The following is a 9,521-nucleotide window of genomic DNA, read 5'->3' as shown; positions in this document are numbered from 1 at the left end:
GTCCTTTTCACTGGCTAAACATGGTGTGATTCTTCCTTATATAGGCTTGGAGGTTTCAGTGCTGTTATTTGGTTTAATACTCTCTCTTTTCCCTCTGATCGTTTCATTGCAGAATGGGCAAGAATGGTGTTATTTGAACATCTGGGTTTAGAGGTCACCTTAGCAATCACCATTGATTTTTCTTTTTTTTTTCACCATTGATTTTTTTTAAAAATACTGTTTTCTCTTTTAATTGAATTCAACAGATTCTGTGAGTGTCCCTTTGAGTGAGCAGTGTGTTATATGTGGAGAAATGCACAGCTGACCAGAACACGGTCCCTGCCCATCAGGAGCTTAGTCTGTTTTGCTAGGGAACAGAGACTCAGCCACAGTCATTAAACATTAGGTGTAGCTAGATTGGCTGCTTTGTGCTTTAGTGTCTATAAATATTTATGTAGACTTGATTGCATTTTATTCTTAAGCTTAATACCAAAAATAGTATCTGTTTTCTAATTATAAATTTAATTTGGCCTACATTTTATTGATGTTCTTTGAATTCCTCAGAAACTGCCAACAGTTGAGATTGTTATTTATTTTATTTTATTTTTTTTAAAGATTTTATTTATTCATTTGAGACACAGATATATAGAGAGAGCATGAGCAGTGGGAGAAGCAGAGGGTGAGGGAGAAGCAGACACCCCGCTGAGTCAGGAGCCCGACGTGGGGCTCGATCCCAGGACCCTGGGATCATGACCTGAGCCGAAGGCAGACGCTTAACCATCTGAGCCACCCAGGCGCCCCGAGATTGTTATTTAAAAGACGAAAAAGAAGGGAGAAATCTTTTTAGGGAGAATTTTTTTTTTTTCCCTTTTTTTCTATTTCAGATACCTGGAGGGATTGGGAGAAGTAAGAATTTTAGGAGAGGTTCAGTACTGGGAAATTTTGTGGCAGCTAATTGAAGATGATGGTGAAGAATCTCTGAATTCTAATTACCTGTTATTTTCCTTTGTCTCTTGTGAGATTTAGCTTGGGCAACAGTAACATTGGCACACTACTCATAATTTGTGGTCCCAGTATCCATCCTGTCGTGGGTCTTGATGTTTTGGGGCATCAAGCAGAAGTGCCACCTAAAATGAAGCCAGATATCATTAATTTTGTTTTTAAGATTTATTTATTTATTTTAATCACAATGAGATACCACCTCACACCAGTCAGAATGGCTACAATTAACAAGTCAGGAAACAACAAATGTTGGCAAGGATGTGGAGAAGGGGGAACCCTCCTACATTGTTGGTGGGAATACAAGCTGGTATAGCCATTGTAGAAAACAGTATGGAGGTTCCTCAAGAAGTTGAAAGTAGAGCTACCCTATGACCCAGCAATTGCACTACTAGGGATTTACCCCAAAGATACAAATGTAGTGATCCGAAGGGCCACCTGCACCCCAATGTTTATAGCAGCAATGTCCACAATCGCCAAACTATGGAAAGAGCCCAGATGTCCATCGAAAGATGAATGGATAACAAGGATGGTATATACATACAATGGAATATGGATTGACTAGCCATCAAAAAGGATGAAATCTTACCATTTACATTGATGTGGATGGAACTGGAGGGTATTATGCTGAGTGAAATAATCAGAGAAAGACAATTACATGGTTTCACTCATATGTGGAATATGAGAATCAGTGCAGAGGATCATAGAGGTAGGGAGGGAAAACTGAATGGGAAGAAATCAAGGAGACAAACCATGAAAGACTCTTAACTCTAGGAAACAAACAGGGTTGCTGGAGAGGGGAGGGGGGTAGGGGGATGGGGTAACTGGGTGATGGGCATTAAGGAGGGCACGTGATGCAATGAGCACTGGGTGTTATATGCAGCTGATGAATAACTGAACTCTACATCTGAAAGTAATGATGTACTATATGTTGGCTAATGGAATTTAAATTTTAAAAAAAGATTTATTTATTTCTTAGAAAGAACAAGGAGGAAGGGCAGAGGGAGAGAGAGAATCCTCAAGCACTCCTCGCTGAGTGCAGAGCACAATGTGAGGCTTGATCCCAGGACCCTGAGACCATGACCTGAGCTGAAACCAAGAGCTGACGCTCAACCAACTGAGTCACCCAGGCACCCCTTACACTACCTTAAGACCATACCAGTTCTCTCAAAGTCTTCTCAATCTAAAATTGTGCCTCTTCTAGGTATATCTTTTCTCCTTATAATACTAATACATTCTAACTGGCACAGTTTCACCAAGAATAATTTGGAATTGCACTGGCCATGGAGGGGCGGGGGGGGGCTTTTGACATGAACAAGATTGTGTATTTGGGAGGTAACTTACAACAAAGAGTGAAGAAATCCCATGAGGAGATTATTTGTCTGTTTTTCTAAACACACAGGATAAATTATTTGCTCAGGGAGGGCTTCCCTGATAGCAGTAAGTACAAACTCCCCTCTCCAGGAACAAAGGAGCTGGCTGGTGCCATTTCCCTCTCCCACCCCTAAGCATAAACCATCTTCAGTAAACAGCACAGCACCAAAACTGGCTGCTTAAATTGCTTACACCAAAACCTGATGCCCTGTACTCTGCTGGTACTCTGCTGCTTTTCTCAGGCAAGTGTATCTGAGAACCAGCACAGTGGCCCCTCCCCCTGAAGACCAGCACAAACCCCCACATAACACCAAGTCTACTGACCATAGAGTACTGCAGAGCTTCACCTCTAGTGGAAATAGCTTCAGGTCTCTTTTAACAAGCAGACCAGAGCACACCTAATTAAAACTTGCCACAGTGTGGCCAAGGTCCAAACACTCCCCACTACAGACAAGGAGAAACTCTGCAGAGGACTGACCTGAGGGATAGAGGAGCCATAACACAGCAGCAGAGGGTACACAGCATACACCAGAGACATTTCCTAAAGCACCAGGTCTGGGGCATTATATGACCTCTTCATAAAGCCATTACTCTCAGGAGTAGGAAACATACCAGGCTTCCTAACACGCAGAAGACAGAGACCTAGACAAAATGCCAAGATGGAGGCATTTATCCCAAAAGAAAGAACAAGAAAAGGTCACAGTCAGGGTTCTAATGGAAACAGATACAAGTAATATGCCTGATCCAGAATTTAAAACAACAATCATAAGGATACTAGCTGGACTTGAGAAAAGCATAAAAGACATGAGCAGGTCCCTCGCCACAGAGATAAAAGAGCTTAAAACCAATCAGGCCAAAATGAAAAATGCAATAACTGAGATTCAAAACCAACTGGATGCAATGAACACAAGGATGGAAGAAGCAGAGGAACGAATAAGTGATACAGAAGATAGAATTATGGAAAAAAGCTGATCAAAAGAGAGAAAGAAATCAGAAAGTAGAATTAGGGAACTCAATGATTCCACGAAACATAATAACATTCCTATCATAGGAGTCCCAGAAGAAGAAAATAGGGAAAAGGGGGCAGAATGTTTGAGGGAATTATAGCTGAAAACTTCCCTAATCTGGGAGAGAAAACAGACTTCCAAATCCAGGAAGCACAGAGAACTCCCATCAAAATCAACAAAAGTAGGCCAGCACCAAGACCTAATTTAAATTTGCAAAATATAAAGAAAAAATCCTAAAAGCTGCAAGACAAAATAAGTCCCTAACTTACAAGGGAAGATAAATAAGGGTAGCAGCAAAGCTCTCCACAGAAACTTGGCAGGCCAGAGAAGAGTGGCATGATATATTCAACGTGCTGAATGGGAAAAATCTACAGCCAAGAATGCACTATCCAGCAAGGCTACCATTCAGAATCGAGGGAGAGATAAAGAGTTTCCCAAACTAGGGGCACCTAGTTGGCTCAGTCAGTTAAGCATCTGCCTTTGGCTCAGGTCATGATCCCAGAGTCCTGGAATCGAGCCCCATGTCTGGTTCCCTGCTCAGTGGGGAGTCTCCTTCTCCCTCTCCCTCTGCCCCTCTCCCTGCTCCTTCTCTTTCTCTCTCTCTCTCTCTCACTCTCTAGCTCTCAAATAAATAAAATCTTAAAAAAAAAAAAAGTTTCCCAAACTAAAACTAAAGGAGTTTGTGTCCACTAAACCAGCCCTACAGGAAATATTAAAGGGGACTCTTTGAGTGAGAAAAACACTAAAGAAAATCCACAGAAGAAAATGACAAAACAAGCAATAAAATGGCACTAACTTCATATCTATCAATAATTACCCTGAAAGTAAGTAGACTAAGTGCTCCAATCAAAAAACACAGGATGTCAGAATGGATTAAAAAACAAGAGCCATCTATATGCTGCCTACAAGAGACTCATTTTAGATCTAAAGACACCTGCAAATTGAAAGTGAAGAGAGGGAGAAATATTTTTCATGGCAATGGATATCAAAAGAAAGCCAGAGTAGCAATACTTATATCAGACGAACCAGATTTTAAACCAAAGACTGTAACAAGAGATGAAGAATGGCACTATATCATAATAAAAGGGTCATTCCAACAAGAAGATCTAACAATTGTAAATATTTATGCCCCCAACTTGGGAGCACCCAAATATATAAAATAATAACAAACATAAAGGAATTCAATGACAGTACAATAATAGTAATGGACTTTAACACCCCACTTACATCAATGAACGGATCATCTAAGCAGAAAATCAACAAGGAAACAATGGCTTTGAATGACACACTGGACCAGATGGACTTAACAGATTTATTCAGAACATTTCATCCTAAAGCAGCAGGATACACATTCTTTTTAAGTGCACATAGGACCTTCTTCAGAATAGATCACATATTAAGTCACAGGTCAGGTCTCAACAAGTACAAAAAGATTAAGATCACACCATGAATATTTTCCGACCACAACAGTATGAAACTTGAAGTCAACCACAAGAAAAAATTTGGAAAGACCACAAAGACATGGAGGCTAAAGAACATCCTACTAAAGAATGAATGGATCAACCAGGAAATTAAAGAAGAAATAAAAAAAATACATGAAAACACAACAGTCCAAAACCTTTGGCTTGCAGCAGAAGTGGTCATTAGAAGTATATAGCAATACAGGCCTACCTCAAAAAGCAAGAAAAACCTCAAATACATAATCTAACCTTACACCAAGAGGAGCTAGAAAGAGAACAACAAATGAAGCCTAAAGCCAGCAGAAGAAAGAAAAGCAGAGCTGCAGGCATCACAATTCCAGACTTCAAGTTATAGTACAAAGCTACAAGTTATCAAGACAGTATGGTATTGGCACAAAAACAGACACATAGATCAATGAAACAGAATAGAAAACCCAGAAATGAACACAACTATATGGCCAACTAATCTTCGACAAAGCAGGAAGGAATATCCAATGGAAAAAAGACTATTTCTTCAACAAATGGTGTTGGGAAAACTGGACAACAACATGCAAAAGAATGAAACTGGACCATTTTTTTTTACAACATACACAAAAATAAGTTCAAAATGGATGAAAGACCTAAATGTGAGACAGGAAAAATCCTAGAAAACACAGGCAGGAACCTCTTTCTCATCAGCCATAGCAACTTCTTACTAGATGGGTCTCCTGAGGCAAGGGAAGCAAAAGCAAAAATGAAGAGATTTTATCAGGATAAAAACTTCTGCACAGCAAAGGAAACAATCTAAAAGGTAACTGTCAAAATGGGAGAAAGATATTTGCAAAGATATTTGCAAATGACATATCTGATAAAGGGTTAGTATCCAAAATGTATAAAGAATTTATCAAACTCAACACCCCCAAAAAAATAATCCAGTTTAAAAATGGGTAGAAGACATGAATAGACATTTTTCCAAAGAAGACATCCAAATGACTAATAGACACTTGAAGAGATGTTCAACATCACTCATCATCAGGGAAATACAAATCAAAACTACGATGAGATATCACCTCACACCAGTCAGAATGGATAAAATTAACAACACAGGAAACAACAGATGTTGGCAAAGATGCAGAGAAAGGGGAACCCTTGTGCACTGTTGGTGGGAATGCAAACTGGTGCAGCTACTCTGGAAAACAGTATGGAGGTTCCTCAAAAAGTTAGAAATACCCTACAACCCAGCAGTTGCGCTACTACATATTTACCCAGAGGATACAAAAATACTGATTCAAAGGGATACATGCACCCCAATGTTTATAGCAGCATTATCAACAAATAGCCAAATTATGGGAAGAGCCCAAATGCCCATCGGCTGATGAATGGAAAAGAAGAGGTGATATATATATATACAATGGAATGTTACTCAGCCATAAAAAAGAAGGAAATCTTCCCATTTGCAATGACGAGGATGGAGCTAGAGAGTATTATACTAACTGAAATAAGTCAATCGGAGAAAGACAAATACCACATATGATCTCACTCAAGTGTGGAATTTAAGATACAAAACAGATGAACATAGGAGGGGGAAAAAAGAGAGAGAGGGGCAAACCAGAAAACAGACTCTTAACTATAGAGAACAAACTGAGTGGAGGGGAGGTGGGCAGGGGAATGGGTTAAATGGGTGATGGGTATTAAGGAAGACACTTGTGATGAGCACTGGGTGTGGTATGTAAGTGATAAATCACTAAATTCTACACCTGTAACTAATACTACACTGTATGTTAACTAACTGGAATTTAAATAAAAACTTGAAACTAAAACAAAAACCAAAACCCACCACAATGTTATATAATGTTATACTAACTGTTAACATTGTTTATATATTATAAACAATTTAAACCGGATACAATAATTACAGAGAAACACAAATATGTATACAACATAATGGATATGACTTTCTACTTATTAAGGTGGTAAATTTAGTACAATGTATAATTTTCTATTTAATATACTGATAAATCCTATTTTAATGCTGTAGACATAAGCTTTAAGTTTATTAAATATAGATCCCCATGCCTAAATACATATAAAGGTATATTAATAAATTACTGTAATCTGTGCATGAATAATGTGAAATAAAAGTAAAAATAGCATTTGAGTAGACCAACGTAATTTTGCCCAGAGACTCATTATTTCCTTATCACTTATCACATATCTTGTCCTCTCTAAAAACTATGCTTGATTTTGCCTTTCTCAAAATCATACCCAAATTTGAAAGAGTAAAGTTAAGATAAACTTTATTCTTAAACTCTCTGTGGATTTTCTAAAGTGACCATCAGATAACAAAGATTTGCTCTTCACCACATAAAATGATTGCTGTTCACCACATAGGAATGATTGTCTAAAAATTCTCCAAACGTTAATTCAAAATAATTACCAAACTTAATTTTTTTTTTAAAGATTTTATTTATTTATTTGAGAGAGAATGAAAGACAGAGAGCATGAGAGGGAGGAGGGTCAGAGGGAGAAGCAGACTCCCTGCCGAGCAGGGAGCCCGATGCGGGACTCGATCCCGGGGCTCCAGGATCATGACCTGAGCCGAAGGCAGTCGCTTAACCAACTGAGCCACCCAGGTGCCCCCAAACTTAATTTTTTTTAAGTAGGCTCCACACCCATCATGGAGGTGTTCGGGATTTGAACTCATGACCCTGAGATCAAGGCCTGAGCTGAGATCAAAAGTTGGATGCTTAACCGACTGAGCCACCCAGATGCCCCCAAACTTAATATTAACAGAAACCTGACAAATTAAAAAGAGAGTTGATCTGCCTAGGTTAATTATATATAAGTAAAGTCTATTAAATATATTTTAATGAATATGCATTTTTCAAGTTAAAAGAAATATAGCTATGATTTTAGACAGAAAGACTATAATTCATTTTAATTTATTTTATTGATATAAATTGATATATATTTATTTTTATATATAAGGTATTTATATATCTTCCAAACAATTGTTTCCATTTATCTAGGTTCATAAATCCTCCCCTCGCCACACCCCCTTTCATTTTATTATAAATCTGAAAAGGCACTAGGGAACTGATTCAATTAAGTGGAAACCATCAGAGGCCCATTGCTATATTTAATCTTAATTAGATTCAGTAGCCAAGACATATATATCCACCTTGTTAAGAACAAGAGCAGCAACAAAAATGTAAATATTAGTTTATTCAGTTCTAGGGTCTCTACTAAACTTAATGGTTTCCCACACTGTGCTATGTAGACTTTTCCATTGACAACAAACTCTCAGCATTTTTCAGCAAGTCACCTAATGTATGAAGTGTTGTTGCTGTCTCTTTATACATCACTGTCCAATATTACAACACCCTAAACCCTACTACCTTTCTCCATGGGTCTGTGGTGTCATGCATCAATCTAAGAAATTCGGACAAAAGGATCAATGATTTGCCAAGGACAATTCAACACTTTTAACAGAGTAAACCCTAAATACATTCCTGTTGGGATGTTAAATTAAGTATTTTTCATTGTATTTATTAAATTCTCCTCATATAGTCTGTTTATTGTCATGCTCATTCCACTCTTTTCCCTGGGTTTAAATAAATCCTGTGTTTGTCTTACTCATCTTCAGGTTTGCATTATTATGTTTGGTCAAATTTGTCCCCCATGACTCTTTGTCATTTAGACATGCATCTCATTTATTGCTTTCTTGTCCTCTGGTTCAGAGATACTAGAGTTCTTAGAGAGGGTCTAGGAGCCACTGGCAGGGAGTGGTACTTTTATTAAGGCATTTTCTGTATTTGGTAATCCTAATTTGGTAAAATCTGAGCGCAGGGCTTCAACTTAGTACAATTGCAAGAAACTGCCTTCCCATAGGATGGACTATAGAATAGAACTTGGAAAGGCCCCTCAACCAAAAGCTCCCTTCCATCACTCTGTAGGGGATCTGACATTCTTCTATTAGAAATGCAGTCATTTAAGGAAGAAGCAAAATTGTCTTTATTTTCAGATGGCATAATTTTATACATAGAAAATCCTAAAGACTCCACCAAAATACTGTTAGATCTAATTAACAAATTCAGTAAAGTTACAGGACACAAAGTTAACATACAAAAAAGTCAGTAGCATTTCTATTAACAAATTATCTGAAAAAGAAATGAAACAATCCCACTTACAATAGTGTCAAAACCAATACAATACTTAGGAATAAATTTAACCAAAGAGGTAAAAGATTTCTATAGTGAAAAACCACAAGACATTGATGAAAGAAATGAAAGATGACACAAATGGAAAGATACATTTCATGTTCATGGACTGGAAAAATTAATGTTAAAATGCCCCTACTGGGGTGCCTGGGTGGCTCAATCGGTTAAACATCTGTCTTCAGCTCAAGTCATGATCCCAGCATCCTGGGATCAAGCCCTGTGTCAGGCTCCCTGCTCAGAGAGGAGTCTGCTTCTCCCTCTCCCTCTACCTCTCTTCCCTGCTTGTGCGCTCTCTCTCTCAAATAAAACCTTAAAAATATATATATAATGAATATTATTCAGCCATTAAAAAAGAAGGAAATCCTGGGCGCCTGGGTGGCTCAGATGGTTAAGCGTCTGCCTTCGGCTCAGGTCATGATCCCAGGGTCCTGGGATCGAGTCCCACATCGGGCTCTCTGCTCCTTGGGAGCCTGCTTCTCCCTCTGCCTCTCTCTCCCTCTCTC

At 38.5% G+C, this 9,521-nt stretch overlaps 1 long non-coding RNA gene across 1 annotated transcript in view; it reads right to left on the bottom strand.

Annotated features, from left to right (window-relative positions):
• Nucleotides 1-3,280: 3,280 nt before the first annotated feature.
• The window catches only part of LOC145723659 (uncharacterized), a 44,014-nt gene continuing 37,773 nt past the window's right edge, over nt 3,281-9,521 (bottom strand). Inside the window, exon 2 of the long non-coding RNA XR_014148894.1 lies at nt 3,281-3,926. This is a non-coding gene — a long non-coding RNA (uncharacterized LOC145723659). The remainder of the gene's footprint in view (nt 3,927-9,521) is intronic.

The sequence above is a fragment of the Leptonychotes weddellii genome, chromosome 10, assembly GCF_054177405.1.
Source record: "Leptonychotes weddellii isolate Sample4059 chromosome 10, ASM5417740v2, whole genome shotgun sequence".
In the NCBI taxonomy this organism is placed as follows: Eukaryota; Metazoa; Chordata; class Mammalia; order Carnivora; family Phocidae; genus Leptonychotes; species Leptonychotes weddellii.
This window is presented reverse-complemented; position numbering and strand designations above follow the sequence as displayed.